This window comes from Eumetopias jubatus, unplaced genomic scaffold (genome assembly GCF_037043125.1).
Source record: "Eumetopias jubatus isolate StellerSeaLion01/CBP00866 unplaced genomic scaffold, mEumJub1_p1.0 scaffold_2, whole genome shotgun sequence".
NCBI lineage: Eukaryota > Metazoa > Chordata > Mammalia > Carnivora > Otariidae > Eumetopias > Eumetopias jubatus.
This window is the reverse complement of record NW_028274808.1, coordinates 121,418,302-121,440,258: the sequence shown is the minus strand read 5'-3', so window position 1 is coordinate 121,440,258 and position 21,957 is coordinate 121,418,302. Positions and strand designations below refer to the sequence as shown.

The 21,957-nt window shown below is 40.0% G+C and overlaps 1 pseudogene; it reads right to left on the bottom strand.

Annotated features, from left to right (window-relative positions):
* Positions 1–18,947, bottom strand: part of LOC148164884 (alcohol dehydrogenase 1-like) — a 34,021-nt pseudogene extending 15,074 nt beyond the window's left edge.
* Between the last annotated feature and the right edge of the window lie 3,010 nt (positions 18,948–21,957).

Genomic DNA, 21,957 nt, shown 5'->3' with positions numbered 1-21,957 from the left:
GTCCTCAACAAAATATTAGCAAACTGAATCCAACAATACATTAAAAAAACCATACACCATGATCAAGTGGGACTTATTCCTGGTATGCAAGGATGGTCCTGTATTGGCAAATCAATTGACATGATATATCACAGCAATAAGAGAAAGGATAAAAACCATATGATCATTTCAATAAATGCAGAAAAAACATTAACAAAGTACAGCATCCATTCATGATGAAAATCCTCAACAAAGGATAGGAAGGAGTACAACATAATAAAGGCCATCTATGAAAAACCCACAGGTAACATCATACTCAGTGGTGAAAAACAGAACATTTCCTCTGAGATGATGAACAAAACAAAGATGTCCATTTTCACCACTTTTACTCAACATAATACTGGAAGTTTTAGCCATGCAGTCAGATAAGAAAAAAAAAAAGGCATCCAAATTGGTAAGGAAGAAGTAAAACTTTTACTATTTGCAAATACAATGAAGTATCATAGAAAACCCAAAAGACTCCACCAAAAAACTACTAGAACTAATAAATGAATTCAGTAAAGGCACAGGTTACACAATCAATATAAAAAAATCTGTTACATTTCTGTATAGTAATAATGAAGTAGAAGAAAGTGAAATTAAGAAAACAATCCCATTTAGAATTCCACCAAAAGAATAAATACCTAGGAATAAACTTAACCAAGGAGGTGAAAGATCTGTACTTTGAAAACTATACAGATGGCCAACAGACACATGAAAAGATGTTCAACATCAATCATCATCAGGGAAATGCAAATCAAAACTGCAGTGAGATGTCACCTCACACCTGTAAGAATGGCTACAATCAAAAACACAAGAAACAAGTGTTGGTGAAGTTATGGAGAAAAAGTAACCCTTGTGTGCTGTTGTTGGGAAAATACAAAAACACTAAAGGGATACATGCACCCCTATGTTTACTGCAGCATTATTTACAATAGCCAGAGTATAGAATCAGCCCAAGTGTCCATCAATAAATGAATGGATAAGGAAGGTGTGGTATATATACATACAATGGAATATTATTCAGCCATTAAAAGTAATGCAATCTTGCTATTTGTAGCAACATGGATTGAGCTAGAGAGTATAATGCTAAGTGAAATAAGTCAGTCAGAGAAAGACATATACCATTTGATTTCACTCATATGTGGAATTTAAGAAACAAAAAAACTGGGGAGAGTCAAAGATGGAGGAGGAGTAGGAGACCTTAATTTCGACCCAAGAATTCAGCTAGATAGCTATCAAATCATTCTGAACACCTGCTAACTCAACTGGAGATCAAAGAAAAGAATAGCTGCAGCTCTACAGAGAAAAGCGACCATTTTCTGCAAGGTAGGAGGTGCAAAGGAGTGAATCCGAGGTGATATATGGGAAGATACACCGTGGAGAGAGGGAGCTTCCATCAGCCAGCTATGGGCAAATGACATAGCAGCAGAGTGCAAAAACAGAACTTTTAGAAGTACACTCCAGTGAGGGAGGTCACTTAGGCTGCTAAGCAGGGACAGAAGCCCAACTGGGACTGTGTGGTCTCAGGATCGATCCTTGGGGTCACAGGAAGCCCAGGGGTGCCTGAGTGTGGCAGAGCCCAGGCATTGGAGTGGGGAAGCCGGCTGCAAAGAGTGAGCCCAGGAGTGGGCTCTCAGCTTAGGGTTACCATAAACCACAACTGTGGCACAGTTAGGCCATTGCTCTCCCCACAGGGACCCAATAGGTGGCAGAACTGGTGAGATGCCCCTTCCTCCCCTGGGGAGGAGCTGTGCAGGAGCATGCCACAGGAATGTGCAGGGTTTGGAGACTAGAAATGGGGTCACATGCCTGAGATAGAAACAGTCACAGGCCAGGCTTTCTCACCATGATTCTTTAGTCTTTCAACTTTAATTTTTTTAATTTCCTTTATATACTTTTTCCTTATAAAAATTTTTCTTCTTTCTTTTTCAACCAATTTCTTATTTTATCAACCCCTTTTTAAAATCTTTTTTAATTTTCATTTTTACAGTTACATTCTATCTTTGTATTTAATTTTATTTTTAGTATTTAATCTTATTTATATATATATATATGTTTTCCTGTCTTTGAAATTTTGGGATACAGTTTCTTCTAACAGACGAAAATACACCCCAAATCTAGTGTATGGCTAGAAAAGAAAATCTAGAAAATCTGTACTATTCACCCGTCTGATCATATTCTCTCTCTCTCTGTTTTGTTTGTTTGTTTGTTTCTTTTATTTTGTTAAAGTCTTTTTAAATTTTCATCTTTACAGTTACATTCTATCCTTTCACTGTATTTCACTTTATTTCTGTATATATAAGTTTTTCCTTCTTTACAATTTTGAGGTGTAGTTTCATCTAACAAACTGACCAATATACACTCAGGAGATAGTGTATTGCTCTGTTCTTTTCACCTGTCTATTTATATACCTTACTTTTTTTGTTGCTTTTGGGTTTTTTCCTTTCTCTTTTGTTTTTTCTTGTCTTTTAATATCCCATTTTACAGTTACATTCTATCCTTTCATTTCATTTAATTTTATTTTCATACATATTTAAGTTTTTCTTTCTTCACAGTTTTGGGATCTAGTTTTCTTAAAAACAGACCAAAATACACACAGAATCCAGTGTATTGTTCTATTCTGCTCACCTATCTGATTATATTTCCTCTCTCTTTTTTTTTTATTCTCCCCGGTTTCAGGTCTCTTCTGATATGTTTAGGGTATATTTATCTGGGGTTGTTATTACCATTTTAGTATTTTGTTCTCTTGTTCATCTATTCTTTGCTGGACAGAATGACAAGATGGAAAAACATTTCAAAAAAGAGAATAAGAGGCAGTACTGACTGCCAGGGTCCTAATCAATATGGACATTAGTAAGATGTAACTAGAGTACAGAAGAATGATTATAAAAATATTAGCTGGGCTTGAAAAAAGCATAGAAGACACTAGAGAATCCCTATTTATCCCTGGAGAAATAAAAGTACTAAAATCTAAGTAAGTCAAAATAAAAAAGGCTATTAATGAGATGCAATAAAAAATGGAGGCTCTAACTGCTAGGATAAATGAAACAGAAGAGAGAATTGGTGATATAGAAGACCAAAGATGGAGAATAAAGAAGCTGAGAAAAAGAGATAAACAAGTACTGGATCACGAGGGGAGAATTCGAGGGATGAGTGATGCCATAAAGTGAAACAATATGAGAATAATTGGGATCCCAGAAGAAGAAGAGAGGTGGGGGGAGAAGGTATATTGAAACAAATTATAGCGGAGAATTTCCCTCATCTGGGGAAGGAAACAGTCATCAAAATCCAGGAGGCACAGAGAATCCTCCTTAAAACCAATAAAAATAAGTTAACACCCTGACATATAATACAGAGACAAAAAAGAAAATTCTGAAAGCAGCTTGGAACAAGAGGTCTGTAAACTACAAGGATAGAAACATTAGATTGGCAGCAGACCTATCCACAGAGACCTAGCAGGCCAGAAAGGAGTGGCATGATATATTTAGGGTGCTAAATGAGAAAAATATGCAGCCAAGAATACTTTATCCAGCTAGGATGTCATTCAAAATAGAAGGAGTGATAAAAAGCTTCCAGGACAAACAGAAACTAAAATAATTTGTGATCATCAAACCAGCCCTACAAGAAATATTAAAAGCGGGGGGCGCCTGGGTGGCTCAGTTGGTTAAGCGACTGCCTTTGGCTCAGGTTATGATCCTGGAGTCCTGGGATCGAGTCCCATATCGGGGTCCCTGCTCAGCGGGGAGTCTGCTTCTCCCTCTGACTCTCTTCCCTCTTGTGCTCTCTCTCTCTCATTCTCTCTCTCTCTCAAATAAATAAATAAAATCTTTAAAAGAAAAAGGGGGTTCTCTAAGCAAAAGAGCCCAAAAGTAACACAGACCAGAATGGAACAGAGAAAATATACAGTAACAGTCACTTTACAAGCAATACAATGTTACTAAACTCATATCTTTCAATAGTTACTCTGAATGTAAATGGGCTAACTGACCCAATCAAAAGATATAGGGTATCAGATTGGATAAAAAAGCAAGACCCATTGTTCCAGTTTTAGTATATGTGCTGCTGAAGTGAGCACGCAAGACCCATCAATATGCTATCTGCCAGAGACTCATTTTAGACCCAAAGACGCTTCCAGATTGAAAGTGAGGGGGTGGAGAACAATTTATCATGCTAATGGACATCAAAAGAAAGCTGAGATGGCACTCCTTATATCAGACAAATTAGATTTTTTTAAAAGATTTTATTTATTTGACAGATAGTGAGAGAACACAAGCAGGGAGAGGAGAAGAAGGAGAGGGAGAAGCAGGCTCTCCACTGAGCAGGGAGCCTGATGAGGACTCGATATGTTAATCACCATACAATACATCATTAGTTTTTGATGCAAAAACTAATCCACGATTCATTGTTTTCATATAACACCAGTGCTCCATGCAGTACGTACCCTCCTTAATACCCATCACCAGGCTAACCCATCCTCCCAACCCCTCCCCTCTAAAACTCTCAGTTTGTTTCTCAGAGTCCATAGTCTCTCATGGTTCATCTCTCCCTCTGATTCCCCCCCCTTCATTTTCCCTTCCTTCTCCTAATGTCCTCCGTGCTATTCCTCATGTTCCACAAATAAGTGAAGCCATATGATAATTGACTTTCTCGGTTTGACTCATTTCACTTAGCATAATCTCCTCCGGTCCCATCCATGTTGATGTAAAAGTTGGGTATTCATCCTCTCTGATGGCTGAGTAATATTCCATCGTATATATAGACCACGTCTTCTTTATCCATTCATCTGTTGAAGGGCATCTCAGATCCTTCCACAGTTTGGCTATTGCGGACATTGCTGCTACGAACGTTGGGGTGCATATGGCCCATCTTTTCAGTACATCTGTGTCTTTGGGGTAAATACCCAGTAGTGCAATTGCTGGGTCATAGGGTAGCTCTAAATTTAATTTTTTGAGGTACCTCCACACTGTTTTCCAAAGTGGCTGTACCAACTTGCATTCCCACCAACAGTGTTAAGAAGGTTACCCTTTCTCCACAACCTTTCCAACATTTGTTGTTTCTTGCCCTGTCCATTTTTGCCATTCTAACTGGTGTAAGGTGGTATCTCAATGTGGTTTTGATTTGAATTTCCCTGACGGCTAATGATGATGAACATTCTTTCATGTGTCTGTTAGCCACTTGTATGTCTTCTTCAGAGAAGTGTCTGTTTATATACTTGACTTGATTATTTGTTTTTTGGGTGTTGAGTTTGAGGAGTTCTTTATAGGTCTTGGATACCAGCCTTTTATCTGTAGTGTCATTTGCAAATATCTTCTCCCATTCTGTGGGTTGCCTCTTTGTTTTGTTGACTGTTTCCTTTACTGTGCAGAAGTTTTCATCTTGATTAAGTCCCAAAAGTTCATTTTTGCTTTTGTTTCACTAGCTTTTGGAGATGTATGTTGAAAGAAGTTGCTGTGGCTGATGTCAAAGAGGTTATTGCCCATGTTCTTCTCTAGGATTTTGATGGATTCCTGTCTCACATTGAGGTCCTTCATCCATTTTGAGTTTATCTTTGTGTATGATATTAGAGGATGGTCGAGTTTCATTCTTCTGCATATGGCTGTCCAATTTTCCCAGCACCATTTATTGAAGATACTGTCCTTTTTCCATTGCATATTTTTTCCTGCTTTGTCAAAGATTATTTGACCACAGAGTTGAGGGTCCATATCTGGGCTCTCCATTCTGTCCCATTGGTCTATATGTCTGTTTTTGTGCCAGTACCGTGCTGTCTTGGTGATCACTGCTTTGTAATATAGCTTGAAATCAGGCAACATGATGCCCCCAACTTTGTTTTTCTTTTTCAACATTTCCTTGGCGATTCGGGATCTTTTCCGATTCCATACAAATTTTAGGATTGTTTGTTCGAGCACTTTGAAAAATGTCTTTGGAATTTTGATCGGGATGGCATTGAAGGTATAGATTGCTCTGGGCAGCATAGACTTTTTTTTTAAAATTTTTTTACTGTTATGTTAATCACCATATATTACATCATTAGTTTTTGATGTAGTGTTCCATGATTCATTGTTTGTTCATAACACCCAGTGCTCCATGCAGAATGTGCCCTCTTTAATACCCATCACCAGGTTAACCCATCCCCCTACCCTCCTCCCCTCTAGAAACCTCAGTTTGTTTTTCAGAGTCCATCATCTCTCCTGGTTCGTCTCCCCCCTGACTTACTCCCCTTCATTCTTCCTCTCCTGTTATCTTCTTTTTCTTTTTTCTTAAAATATGTTGCGTTATTTGTTTCAGAAGTACAGATCTGTGATTCAACAGTCTTGCACAATTCACAGTGCTCACTGTAGCACATACCCTCCCCAATGTCTATCACCCAGCCACCCCATCCCTCCCACCCCCAACCACTCCAGTAACACTCAGTTTGTTTCCTGAGATTAAGAATTCCTCATATCAGTGAGGTCATATGATACATGTCTTTCTCTGATTGACTTATTTCACTAAGCATAACACCCTCTAGTTCCATCCACGTCGTTGCAAATGGCAAGATCTCATTCCTTTTGATGGCTGCATAATATTCCATTGTGTATATATGCCACATCTTCTTTATCCATTCTTCTGTCGATGGACATCTTGGCTCTTTCCACAGTTTGGCTATTGTGGACATTGCTGCTATAAACATTGGGGTGTACGTACCCCTTCGGGTCCCTACATTTGTATCTTTGGGGTAAATACCCAGTAGTGCAATTGCTGGATCGAATGGTAGCTCTAATTTCAACTGTTTGAGGAACCTCCATACTGTTTTCCAGAGGGGGTGCACCAGCTTGCATTCCCACCAACAGTGTAGGAGGGTTCCCCTTTCTCCACATCCCCGCCAACATCTGTCGTTCCCTGACTTGTTAATTTTAGCCATTCTGACGGGTGTGAGGTGGTATCTCATTGAGGTTTTGATTTGGATTTCCCTGATGCCGAGCGATGTTGAGCACTTTTTCATGTGCCTGTTGGCCATTTGGATGTCTTCTTTGGAAAAATGTCTGTTCATGTCTTCTGCCCATTTCTTTTTTTTTTTTAAAGATTTTATTTATTTATTTGAGAGACAGAGAATGAGATAGAGAGAGAGCATGAGAGGGGAGCGGGTCAGAGGGAGAGGCAGACTCCCTGCTGAGCAGGAAGCCCAATGCGGGACTCGATTCCGGGACTCCAGGATCATGACCTGAGCCGAAGGCAGTCGCTTAACCAACTGAGCCACCCAGGCGCCCCCTGCCCATTTCTTGATTGGATTATTTGTTCTTTGGGTGTTGAGTTTGATAAGTTCTTTATAGATTTTGGATACTAGCCCTTTATCTGATATGTCATTTGCAAATATTTTCTCCCATTCTGTCGGTTGTCTTTTGGTTTTGTGGACTGTTTCTTTTGCTGTGCAAAAGCTTTTTATCTTGAAATCCCAATAGTTCATTTTTGCCCTGGCTTCCCGTGCCTTTGGCGATGTGTCTAGGAAGAAGTTGCTGCGGCTGAGGTCGAAGAGGTTGCTACCTGTGTTCTCCTTTAGGATTCTGATGGACTCCTGTCTCAGGTTTAGGTCTTTCAACCATTTGGAGTCTATTTTTGTGTGTGGTGTAAGGAAATGGTCCAGTTTCATTCTTCTGCATGTGGCTGTCCAATTTTCCCAACACCATTTGTTGAAGAGACTGTCTTTTTTCCATTGGACATTCTTTCCTGCTTTGTCAAAGATAAGTTGACCATAGAGTTGAGGGTCCATTTCTGGGCTCTCGATTCTGTTCCATTGATCTATGTGTCTGTTTTTGTGCCAGTACCATACTGTCTTGATGATGACAGCTTTGTAATAGAGCTGGAAGTCCGGAATTGTGATGCCGCCAGCTTTGCTTTTCTTTTTCAATATTCCTCTGGCTATTCGGGGTCTCTTCTGGTTCCATACAAATTTTAGGATTATTTGTTCCATTTCTTTGAAAAAAGTGGATGGTATTTTGATGGGGATTGCATTGAATGTGTAGAATGCTCTAGGTAGCATTGACATCTTCACAATGTTGGTTCTCCCAATCCATGAGCATGGAACGTTTTTCCATTTCTTTGTGTCTTCTTCAATTTCTTTCATGAGTATTTTAGAGTTTTCTGAGTACAGATCCTTTGCCTCTTTGGTTAAATTTATTCCTAGGTATCTTATGGTTTTGAGTGCAATTGTGAATGGGATCGACTCCTTGATTTGTCTCTCTTCTGTCTTGTTGTTGGTGTATAGGAATGCCACTGATTTCTGTGCATTGATTTTATATCCTGCTACTTTACTGAATTCCTGTATGAGTTCTAGCAGTTTTGGGGTGAGTCTTTTGGGTTTTCCACATACAGTATCATATCATCTGCAAAGAGTGAGAGTTTGACTTCCTCTTTGCCGATTTGGATGCCTTTGATTTCTTTTTGTTGTCTGATTGCTGTGGCTAGGACTTCTAATACTATGTTGAATAGCAGTGGTGAGAGTGGACATCCCTGCCGCATTCCTGACCTTAGGGGAAAAGCTCTCGCCTTTCCCCATTGAGAATGATATTCGCTGTAGGTTTTTCATAGATGGCTTTTATGATATTGAGGTATGTACCCTCTATCCCTATACTCTGAAGAGTTTTGATCAAGAAAGGATGCTGTACTTTGTCAAATGCTTTTTCTGCATCTATTGAGAGGATCATATGATTCTTGTTCTTTCTTTTGTTAATGTATTGTATCACGTTGATTGATTTGCGGATGTTGAACCAGCCTTGCAGCCCAGAGATAAATCCCACTTGGTCGTGGTGAACAGCATAGACATTTTAACAATGTTTATTCTTCTGATCCATGAACATGGAATGTTTTTCCATCTTTTTGTGTCTTCTTCAATTTCTTTCATGAGTGTTCTATAGTTCCTAGAGAATAGATCCTTTGCCTCTTTGGTTAGGTTTATTCCAAGGTATCTTATGGTTTTTGGTGCTATTGTGAATGGAATTGTTTCTCTAATTTCTCTTTCTACTGTTGCATTGTTATTGTATAAGAAAGCAACTGATTTCTGTGCATTGATTTTGTATCCTGCCACATTACTATACTCTGAAGAGTTTTAATCAGGAAAGGATGCTGTATTTTGTCAAATGCTTTTTCTGCATCAATTGAGAGGACCATATAGTTCTTCTCTCTCCTCTTATTAATGTGTTCTATCACATTGATTGATTTACGAATGTTGAACCACCCTTGCATCCTGGGGATAAATCCCATTTGATTGTGGTGGATGATCCTTTTAATGTATTGTTGGATCCTATTAGCTAGGATTTTGTTGAGGATTTTGGAATCCATGTTCATCAGGGATATTGGTCTGAAATTCTCCTTTTGGATGGGGTCTTTGCCTGGTTTGGGGATTAAGGTAATGCTGGCCTCATAGAATGAGTCTGGAAGCTTTCCTTCTGTTTCTATTTTTTGAAACAGCTTCAGGTGAATAGGTACTATTTCTTCTTTGAATGTTTGGTAGAATTCCCCAGGGAAACCATCAGACTGTGGACTCTTGTTTTTTGGGAGGTTTTTGATCACTGCTTCAATCTCGTTACTGGTTATTGGCCTATTCAGGTTGTCAATTTCTTCCTGTTTCAGTCTTGGCAGCTTATAGGTTTCCAGGAAGGCCTCCATTTCATCCAGATTGCTGGGTTTATTGGCATATAGTTGTTGATAATAATTTCTAATAATTGTTTCTATTTCCTTGGTATTTGTCGTGATCTCTCCCCTTTCATTCATAATGTTATTAATTTGAGCCCTTTCTCTTTTCTTTTGGATAAGTCTGGCCAGTGATTTCTCGATTGTATTAATTCTTTCAAAGAACCAACTTCTAGTTTTGTTGATCTGATCTACTGTGTTTCTGGTTTCTAATTCATTGATTTCTGCTCTAATTTTAATTATTTCTCTTCTAATGCATGGCTTAGGCATCATTTGTTGCTTTTTCTCTAGTTCTTTAAGGTGTAGAGTTAGTTGGTGAATTCGGGATTTCTCTGTTCTAGCTATTGTCTTCACAATTGCTAGCCTGAATTCCATCTCTGGTATCTTGTTTATATCTGAATCCATTTGTAAATCTGTGGCATAAGTCATAATCTCTGAGTCTTTCCTATTTTGGGGGTTCCTCCTCCTAGTCATTTTCTTGAGGGCTGGTTGAGGGAATGTATAGAGTCCAAATCACTGACCACAACCCAAGTAAGATGCACCTATTTTCTAGGGACCTTAGGGTTGCTGGCCTCTTATTCTCCCAGCCTGTCTTCTGGGGGAGGGGCCTGCCATGCAGTTACTCAGGCAACCCTGTTTGGGCAGAGTTGCCCTGCCCCCTATGGTGGGGCATACACTCAGTGAAAACTGGTTTTTGGGGGCTTTTGTTCACTGGCGGCTTTCCCTGGTGGCTTTCCACGTCTCTTCCGAAAGTCAGAGCAGAAGAGATCATTTCCCACCCTCTGCCTCAGAGCAGAGATCGCAGTCTGTTCTTCAGTGAGCTCTCCATGCCACACTATCTCCGTTTCTGTTCGCGCTGCTATAAACTGCAGTCCTGGGTTGTGCACCCCTCAGCAATACTCCCAGTCCTCGCCTCCAGGTCGGAGCTCATCTCTGCTCTTTGGCTTCTAAAACCGCCAGCTTCCCCCAGTTCGTACACGCGACCCGGCTGCTCCAGTTTTCCTCTAAAGTCCTTTCCCTGCCATTACTGGTCTGTGAGTCTGTGCCCTATCCCCAGCACAGGAGGCTATTGCTCACTGGCTGTAGGATCCCCATGGCCAGTCTCCCTCCTGCTGCTGTTTATCCTCCGATATCTGCCCGCGGAATCACGGCTCCCCGCTTCATACATCGAAACCAACCACCTGCGGTATTCTGTTTATAGAGATCTATATCTTCTTACATCTCAGGCTGATTTCATGGGTGTTCAGCTGGTAGATATCCAGCTCAATTCCGGAGACCAGTTGGAATAGGGTCCCCTACTCCTCCACCATCTCCCCCCACAAATTAGATGTTTAAACCAAAGACTGTAATAAGAGATGAAGAAGGACACTGTGTCATAATTAAAAGGGTCTGTTCAACAAGAAGATCTAACAATTGTAAATATTTATGCTCTTAACATGGGAACAGCCAATTATATAAGCCAATTAATAACAAAATCAAAGAAACACATTAATAATAATACAATAATAGTTGGGGACTTTAATAACCCCCTCACTACAATGGACAGATCATCTAAGCAGAAAATTAACAGGAAATAAGGACTTTGAATGACACACTGGACCAGTTGTCTTCACAGATATATTCAGAACATTCCATCCAAAGCAACAGAATACACATTCTTCTTGAGTGCACATGGAACATTCTCCAGAATAGTTCACATCCTGGATCACAAATTAAATCTCAGCTGGTACTAAAAGATTGGGATCATTCCCTGCATATTTTCAGAGCAAAAAGCTTTGAAACTGGTACTCAATCACAAGAGGAAAGTTGGAAAGAACTCAAATACATGGAGGCTAAAGAGCATCCTACTAAAAAATGAATGGGTCAGCCAGAAAATTAAAGGAGAATTAAAAAATTCATGGAAACAAATAAAATTGAAAATACAACAGTTCAAAATCTTTGGGATGCTGCAAAGGTGGTCCTTAGAGGGACATATTTAGCAATAGGAGGCTTTCTCAAGAAATAAGAAAGCTCTCAAGTACACAGCCTCACTCTACACAGAACAGCAAATAAAGCCTAACCCCACAGGAGAAAAAAAATAAAGATTAGAGAGGAATCAATGAAATAGAAACCAAAAGAACAGTAGAACAGATCAAAGAAACTAGGACCTGGTTCTTTGAAAGAATTAATAAGCTTGATAAACCCCTAGCCAGACTTATCAAAAAGAAAATAGAAAGGACACAAATAAATAAAATCATGAATGAAAGAGGAGACATCACAACCAGCATCGAAGAAATACAAACAAGTAGAAGAGAATTATTATAAGCAATTATATGCCAACAGATTAGGCAATCTGAAAGAAATGGATGCATTCCTAGAGATGTATAAATTACAAAAATTGAACCAGGAAGAAACAGAAAAGCTGAGCAGACCCATAACCAGCAATGAAATTGAAACGGTAATCAAAAATCTCCAAACTAACAAGAGCCCAGGGCTAGATGGCTTCCCAGGGGAATTCTATCAAACATTTAAAAAAAATTAATACCCATTTTTCTGAAGCTGTTTCAAAAAATCGAAATGGAAGGAAAACTTCCAAACTCATTCTATGAGGCCAGCATTACCTTGATCCTAAAACCAAAGACTCCACCAAAAAGGAGAATTACAGACCAATATCCCTGATGAACATGGATGCAAAAATTCTGCCAAAATACTAGCCAATAGGATCCAACATTTCATTAAAAGGATTATACACCACGACCAAGCAGGATTTATTCCTGGGTTGCAAGGATGGTTCGACATCCACAAATCAATCAGTTTGATACACTATGTAAATAAAAGAAAGGACAAGAACCATATAATCTTCTCGATAGAGGCAGAAAAAGCATTTGACCAAATACAGCATCATTTTTTGATCAAAACTCTTCACAGTATAGGGATAAAGGGTACATACTTCAATATCATAAAAATCATCTGTGAAAAACCCACAGTGAGTATCATTCTCAATGGGGAAAAACTGAGGACTTTTTCCCTAAGGTTAGGAACATGGCAAGGATGTCCACCATCACCACTGCTGTTCAACATAGTATAGAAGTCCTAGCCTCGGCATTCAGACAACAAAAAGAAATAAAAGGCATCCGAATTGGCAAAGAAGAAGTCAAACTGTCACTCTTTGCAGAGGATATGATAGTCTATGTGGAAAACCCAAAAGACTCCACCCCAAAATTGCTAGTACTGATACAGGAACTCAGTAAGTGGCAGGATATAAAATCAATGCACAGAAATCAGTTACATTTCTATACACCAGCCTTGAGACAGAAGAAAGAGAAATTAAGGAGTCAATCTCATTTACAATTGCACTCAAAACCATAAGATACCTGGGTGGTCCTCAGAGGGATGTATTTATCTGGTTACCAAATAACCAATTTATTTGGTTAGAATAAACCTAACCAAAGTGGCAAAGGATCTGTACTCTGAAAACTATAGAATACTTATGAAAGAAATTGAGGAAGACACAACGAAATGGAAAAACATTCCATGCTCATGGATTGGAAGAACAAATATTGTTAAAATGTCTCTGCTACCCAAAGCAATCTACACATTCAATGCAATCTCTATCAAAATACCATAAGCATTTTTCTCAGAGTTGGAACAAACCATCCTAAAGTTTGGATGGAACGAGAAAGACCCCAAATAGCCAAAGGAATGTTGAAAAAGAAAAGAAAACCAAAGCTGGTGGCATCACATTCCAGACTTAATTTTGTTATTAATTGGTTTATAGACTTTGCTCCTCCCAAGTTAGGGACATAAGTATCTATAATTGTTAGATCATCCTATTGGATAGATCCCTTTATTATGATACAGTGTCCTTCTTCATCTTTTATTACAGTCTTTGGTTTAAAATCTAGTTTGTCTGATATAAGGATGGCTACTCCAACTTTCTTTTGATGTCCATTAGCATGATAAATCGTTCTCTACCCCCTTACTTTCAATCTAGAGGTGTTTTTGGGTCTAAAATGAGTCTCTTTCAAGCAGCATATCAATGGGTCTTATTTTTTTTAATCCATTCTGATACCCCATGTCTTTTGATTGGAGCATTTAGTCCATTTACATTCAGAGTAATTATTGAAATATATGAATTTAGTGCCATTGTGCTACTTGTAAAGTCACTGTTCCTTTAGATTGTCTCTGTTTCTTTCTAGCCTTTGTTAATTTTGGGCTCTTTCTCTGCTCAAAGGATCACCCTTTAATATTTCTTGCAGTGCTGGTTTGTGTTCACAAATTCCTTTAGTTTTTGTTTGTCTTGGAAACTCTTTATCTCTCCTATTTTGAATGACAGCCTTGCTGGATCAAGTATTCTTGGCTTCATATTTTTCCCACTTAGCACCTTGAATATATCATGCCAGTCCTTTCTGGCCTGTCAGGCCTCTGTGGACAGGTCTTTATGTCTACCATTGTAGGTTAAGGACCTCTTGTCCAGAGCTGCTTTCAGGCTTTTCTCTTTATCATTGTAATATACAAGCTTCACTATAATATGTTGAGGTGTTGATCTATTTTTGTTGATTTTGAGGTGGGGAGTCCCTGTGCCTCTTGCACTTGAATGCCTCTTTAGTTCCCCAGATTAGGGAAGTTTTCAGCTATAATTTGTTCAAATAAAACCTCTGCCCCTTTTTCCTGCTCCTCTTCTTTTTGGGACTCCTGAAATAACAGATGTTATTTTGCTTTATAGAATTGCTGAGTTCCTTAAGTTTACCTTCATGATCTAACAGGTTTCTTTTCCCCTCTTTTCACCTTCCATATTTTGCATAATTTTATCTTCTATACCACTGATTTGCTCTTCTGATTCATTCATCCTTGTTTTTATGCCTCTACTTGGGACTGCATCTCAGTAATAGTATTTTTAATTTTGGCCTGACTAGGTTTTAGTTCCTTTATCTCTATTGTTAAGGGGTTCTGTAGTGTCTTCTATGCTTTTTCAAGCCCAGCTAGTATCTCTATAATCTTTGTGTTAAATTCTAGTTCAGACATCTTATTAATAAGTGTATTGATTAAGTTTCTTCCTGTGAGTACTACCTCCTCTTCTTTCTTTTGGAGTAAATGTCTCTGTCTCATCATTTGGTCCAGAAAAGAAAGGAAGAAAGAAAAAGAAAAAGAAAAATAACACCAACAATAATAACAACAACAACCACAACAAAAACTTCAGGAAGTTTCTGGTGTATGCTGTGTACACTGTGTTGTTGCGTTTGTCTGCTCTTTCCCCCTGGTCCTTCCTCTACAGAGTTCCTCCTTGCTTGTAGTGGGGAGTGTTTGGACCTTTAATTAGGTGTGCTTTGGTTTGTTTGTTAAGATAAGCTCAGAAGAGAAAAACAACAAAAAGTCTTGATCCAATATAAGAGAAAAGTTAAAGGAACAAAAATGCAAACAGACAAACAAAAAACTATAAGCCTGATTCCAAAGAATAAGAAAGAAAGAAGAAAAAAAAAAAAAAAAGGAAGAAAACAAGGGGGGAAAAAAAAGCCTGATTTGAAAAATAATAGAAGGAAACAAATAAACCAACAAATGATTGATTATAAGCCTGATACCAAAAAAAGGATAAAATGGAAGAAAATAAAAGAAAAATAAGAAATAAGAAATAAAAAAATAAAGAAGTTAAAAGTTTTAAAAATCAAGGAAATAAAAGAAGCAAACCTGATCCTATTTCCACCAGAAGCTAATGTTTTTTGGAGCATTCTTTAATCAGTAGACTTGGTAGATGCAGGGGCCTGTGTTGCTCTTCTGAGGGAGAGGCCTGCTGGGCAGGTTCACAAGCAGAGGTGCCTTTGTAAAGATGCCCCTGACAGGTGCAGGGGGGCAGGATCTAGTGTAGGGGACTCCAGCCTCCACTGGAGGTGCTGTGTTTCTCTTTGATGTCTGACTGTGCTGGTGGGTGGGAGGAGAGAGAGGTGGTGGAGGAGGAATATGGCGTCCCCTCATCCTTTCATCACCAGAGAGGGGAACTCCTGACCACCGATGTTCAGGAGGCCCTCTTAGAAGGTCAAATGATCTCCTGTGCGTTGGGCTTTTGTCACTTTCCTGCCCTTAATCTGTCTGTGCCTATGCCGTTGGTTTGCCCAGTGCCATGTGTTTTATCTCTAGCGGGTGGCTGGGATTCAAAACTCCAAGTTTATAGGGCCTGGCAAGGCCCACCTGTTGGCCCATTCCCCTCCCCCAGAGGAGAACCTTGCAGTGTACCTGACACTGTCCTGTTCCAGAAAAGCAGTCACACAGTTCACACAGAGGCTAGAGTTTATTGTGAGGCTCAGTGGAAAGCTGGAACCAGGTTATCTACCATCTGTGGGTGACTCAGTCCCCTACCCCGTTCTGTCCCAGAAAAGCAGTCACAGAGGCTTGAGCCTGTTGCGGCAGACAGCGAAAAACAGCAGCCAGGTTATCTGCAGTCTGCCCGTGTCTCTGCTCTTTGCTCAGTTCTGTCCCAGAAAAGTAGCTGCTTTGGGTGGTTTAAGCCTATTGTGACTCACAGCGAAGAGTTAAGAGGTTTTCTGCCCTCTGCACACACCTCTGGCCCTGCTGTTGAGCACGACTCACTGGCTCCTGGCTGGCCTTTTGTCCTTGGAGAGGCAAAATACACTCTTCCAAATATACTACGAGAAGAGGAGACCTCTCTCTGTGTGTGACCCAGGGGAGCTCCTCACTGGGGCTTATTGTGTGATCCCTACCCTCTATGCTTACTCTGTTCTGCTCTCTCTCTCCCTCTCCCTGACTTTGCTCTGTGAAAGGGTTCCCTCCCCTTCCTGGTCCCACCACTTTCCTCTCCCCCAATTCATGGCTCCAAACTTCACATCTGCCACAATGTCTCTCTCCAACTGTGCAGATTGATTTCTTAATCCTCAGGTCATATTCCTAGTTGTTCAAAATAGTTGGATATTGATCTAGCTGTGTTTGAGGGATGAGGCAAGCTCAGGTTCCCCTGCTACTCCATCTCCTGCATGAATTCTTGATTGCATAAGCCAGTAACATTTCTGTGACTTTGCAAGCCTGCTTTTAACTTTTCTTTTAATGGGGATGGAGCAGAATTTTGAGATCCATGGTCATCTCCCCATATATTAATCCTCATCTGCAGCCAAATTATTCTAATCCTCAAAAGAATTTTTCCAGGAGAGATGTTTCCATCTCTAAAGATTTGCCTTCCTTTGCAATAAAAGACTATTTGAAAGAATTTTCTGGAAGCTGTTTTATTTTTATCTCCTTTGGTCTTCATTCATTCTACACATATTTTATTTTGTATCTACTCTGTGCCTAATCCTTTGCTAGGCACTGGTAATCTATGGTGAACTTGATGAATAAAATCTTTGATCACAAGAAGGATTCACTCTAGTGGAGAGGGAGGGCAGGGGGGGAGGCACTGAACAAGTTAAACATACATAAATCAATAATTTCTTATAGAGGTAAGTGCTATGAAACTGGGTATTGAGGCAGGCACTTGAGGGTGAAGTGTTTGATAGGGTGTCAGGGAAGCCTTCTTTGAAGAGATGATAATTAAACTGAGACCTGACTGACTAGAAGGAGGCAGCTTTGCAGAGTTCTGGGAGGAAAACATTCTAGGCAGAAAGTTTTCCCTTGATAATTCGTTACTTTAGTTTTCGATTTCTTGAGTCAACTTTAAATAATTATGTTTTCTCAGAAAATCATTTATTTATCAAGAATTACAAACATATGTCCATAAAAATCTACTTGGCATTTTCTTGTAATGAAAAGAAAATGTCTGTCTTTGGTTAGTCCTTTTCTTACTCTTAATCCTCTGTATTTGTGTTGTCTCTCTTGATTTGTTTTGCTCAAGGTTGCTGAGGGTGATGTGGGCCCTGGTAAAAATTGCTTTTTAGAGCCTCCAGAGACAATAAACTGGCTTGAAATCTTTGCATGGGATCTGGATTGATATTTTACACAGTCAGGCCTGAGGCTCTGGTAATTTATGCCCACTTCCCTCTGTTTTATCAACCCAGGTATTGCCAGTTACACAATGCAGGCAAGAAGGAGTATGTGTAGAACCCATGTGATCCACTTGGGTATCTCCTAATATTCCATCATACAGTTGTAACTGTGACGGACATTGCAGCAACCATCTCTCAGGAATACTGTGATTTCCAAGTGCTCAGATCCCTCATGGAAAATGATAGGTTCCACCACCAAGTAACTCACTAAGACTTGCTAAGGTGCTAGCTAAGGGAGAAGGACATTTAGAATGGATGGAGAAGAGGGAGACAGTGAGTGGTAGTTGCAGCCCTGAGATGAACTGCAGCAGTAGAGCCTCTGGTCATCCAATTATCATCTCTTTTCTTAACTTCTCCTCAGGAAAAAGACATGGGAATCATGGAGGAGCTGCTTCTGATCATGGAAGGAGAAATGGATGTGGTGCAAGGGACAGACTATGGAGGCCATGGAGGTGAATTCTCAGATCTCCTTAAGAGAACCTGCTATGGGGAGCACAGTAGATGGAAGGCCTCCAGTTGCCACCCCAACAAATGCTGACACTACACTCCCCTCTAGACATTCTGCTTTTAATCCTATTAAGAGAGTCTGATTCCATTTTTCATGTTTGGCTGCTGACTGCTTTAGCCCTTACCCATCTATTTTCCCTTCTTGCCCCACATATCATCAGAAATGCTGCACACTGTCTCCTTTGGTGATGGGGGAACGTTCAGACCACATGCCCTGGTCTGCCCTTATCTTGACCCACCCCTTAATCCCAGTAAAGATCAAAACCAGTCATCCCACCTTGTTCTCTCACGCCATTTTTGATCCTGCTTGAAAGCATGCCTGTTCTCCCTAGGAAGCCTCATTATGTTGTTTTTTAAAAAATATATTTTATTTATTTGTGAGAGAGAGAGAGAGTGTGAGAGAGAGAGAGAGTATAAGCGGGGGGGAGGAGTAGAGGCAGAGGGAGAAGCAGACTCCCCACTGAGCAGGGAGCCTGATGCGGGCCTCGATTCTAGGACCCTGAGATCATGACCTGAGCCAAAGGCAGATGCTTAACCCACTGAGCCACCCAGGCACCCCTCATTATGTTAATAATAAATCTTTTCATACCTTCTTGGTATACACATAACATCATTGATCCACATTTGATTGGATTTTGGGTGAGAAGTCCGTCCTATCTCAACAGGGTGTGTGACAGCAGCAGTTCCTAACCACCACCACTGGGGGATCTTTTCTTGCTTTGGCTTGCTAATTTGCTCTGCTGCTAGCTGGTGAGTGCATACTTTGAGCCGCAGCTTGCTGGCTAGCATGCTTTTTGAGCTATGCTGGCAAGCTTATACTTTGAGCTATTGTCTAGTGTTGCATTTGCTGAGTCCTGTGGAGTCTCTGTTACAGATTTAACTGTCCTAAGTCAGAAGCTTTGATAACTTCCATTTGGGGAGAGGATATAAATTTGGAGTCCTCCTTAACTTGGCCCTGAATTCTGCATCTTGGCCCAGACCCACCTGTATACCTCAGATTGAATCATGCATTTCGATTCCAGGATAAGCTGTGGCTGATGCTAGGATCAGGGAAATGATTCTTATTCTGTGATGATGACTGTGTATCTCAGCCAGGTGTTGGTGCCATTCTATAGAGAACTCAGGAGAAAGACTGATACTGTCTTCAATGTACTGGTTATTTGGGTGGTTGCTTGTGTGGAGGAAGAATAGTCACCATGTGGTATGTGAGGTCCACACTCCTAAAACAGATTGCTCACTAGGACCCTCTGTAATGCTGTACAGCTGTTGCTGCCTATGCCTCTGTCATCAACAAAGATCCCATTTCTCAGGGTGATAGGGCAGAATACCCATGGCTTGGCCAAGGTGTTAATTCAAACTTAACTTAAGTCAGGGGGTCTTTAAACCCTACAGAGCAGCCATTGTAATGAGCGAGGCCCCTAACCCAAATAATACAGATTTGAGGCTCTGGAGGAAGAAACCTATAAATATAAACAGAGTAGAGAGAACTCCTTCAATTAGTCAATTACCACCAAAAAAGACATCCACAATTTGACCTGATTAGAAATCCAAAATTACTAAGAAGATTATATAACAGAAAACAACACCAGAAAGTTTTTGTACCCATATAATGTAGGTTCTAAATTAACAGCTCCTGAGATGCACCAGATGGCAAACTTTTCTGGACTTAATACTAGGACTCAAAGTATAGTTATACCTGTGGATTCTACTGAATTTAAAGTTTCCCTATTCATGGGGATCTCATTAAATTGAAATAAAGCACACCCTATACTCTTAGGGAATTTGCCAAATATAAAACAGAGGAAAGGTAAGTATTTTTCACTTTAACAATCAGAACTATTGCCTTGTGTAAATTTCCCATGGTTATAAAGCTCCTTGTTCTAAAATATCTCCTGGGCATGGAGATATTGGGGATAGACACTCTGGCCTACCAAGTAATTAAATTAAATTAAATTAAATTAAATTAAATTAAATTAAATCTTTGGTACTTATAACTGCCCTGACAAAATAACCTTTTTCCCCTACTTGAAATACTTAATATGGCACAATATAAATTAGAACAGGGCTTTTAAAGATTGAAACCCATTATAAAAGACCTATGTAGAGAAAGGATGATTATTCCTGCTGTTTCCACATTTAACTGTCCCATTTGGCCTACTCTCAAACCTGGCAAGAATGAATGGCTTTTCATAGTGAATTACCACAGTCTGAATGCTATGGGCATACCCATTAAGGCCTCTGTACCAATATCATTGAAATTAAAGATTACATGCAATTAGTAACTAGAAAATATTTTGGACTTATAGATTTGACTAATGCTTTTGTTCCCTGCCTATTTCAAAAGGCTTTTAGTTGTGCTTTACCTTCACCTTTGAAGGGACACAGTATCCCTTTATTAACCTGGAGCTGTCTATTCATGTGATGCTTTAATAGCCCTGGCCATTGTACATAATCCCTGCAGGCAAATTCTTACCTGCATCCACCCTTCTCTAGGAACATGGGTATGATATTACATTGATGACATTCTTCTCTGAGATTCATTTGAGACACTCATTAAGAATATACAAATATTCACCAATTTGCACACAAAAAAGAATGGGTCATTGCCCCATGCTTAGTAACAGACTTCACTACTTCAGTAACATTTTGGGGTATTATTTGATCAGTCAAGGGCCTCTCCATCTCTCATACTGTCAAGAAAGAGTTACTGACACTCTCAGCACCCATAATGTTAAAATAAGCTGAACATCTTTTAGGCTGTTTTGGATTTTAGAGGCAATATATTCCTCAAGTTTTGTTTAGGCCAGTTTATACTGTTACTTGACAAATCACTCCCTTTGAATAGAACCCTCTATAGCAAAGCTCTAGAATCTGTTTAAGTTGCAGTATAAAAGGCATTTCCAACAATGCCCACCAAGACTCCTTTTGTAGAGGTCTGAACAACCTCCTTTCTTGCCTCCTGGGGTCTCTGGACTGCCTCTGATGGCCATAAATTGTCCACCTCCCTTAGCAGCCTCAAGCTTCAGGCCACTCAAAATACCATAATGGTTTACCTAATAGTGTCTTCTGATACAAGAGACTGCCCTCTTAAATCCCACACTATATGCCATTTGAGTGACAACTGCTGGCCACATACTAGGGTCTTTTGGTACAGGCCCTGAGTCTATGACCTTCCATACCCAATTGCCTATTAACCCTGTGTTATGGGAGCAGTACCCTACAAGCATGACATGACCTCTAAATCCTCCTTGCTAAAATGTAAATAAGGATTCTACAGGATAGGGCCAGATCTGGACCCTCTGACATATGCCGCCTGCAAGAGAGGGTAGCCTTCTATCCTTAATCCCTGGCCAAATGCCATACAGGAGGAAGTCACCCATTTCCTGGATCCCTTGGCTACATAGGGAGCCTCTTGAGATCAACTGAGTGAACAGCAAAAGGAGTTTGTTTGTTTTGCAGATGGCTGTACCACCATCACACATATGGAGCTCCAAGGAGAGTTGTTGATTTTCATTTCTTACCATAAACCTCCCTGGTAAAGGGTGGGACTCAAGGGTCAGCACAACTGGCCAAACGTCAGGTAGTCATCTTTGCAATAGAGGATGTCCTGGGCCCAGTTGGCTCCATAGGCACTTTCATACAGATTTGCACACTGTTGTCAATGATATGACCATCTGGCCCGACTAATGGCAGCAACAATTCCTTATCCAACATTGCTCCCTCTGAGGAAAAGGACTGTGAGAATTTCCTGCTTCACAGATGTGCAAAAATATAAATCAAGGCCACAAATGGATATGTA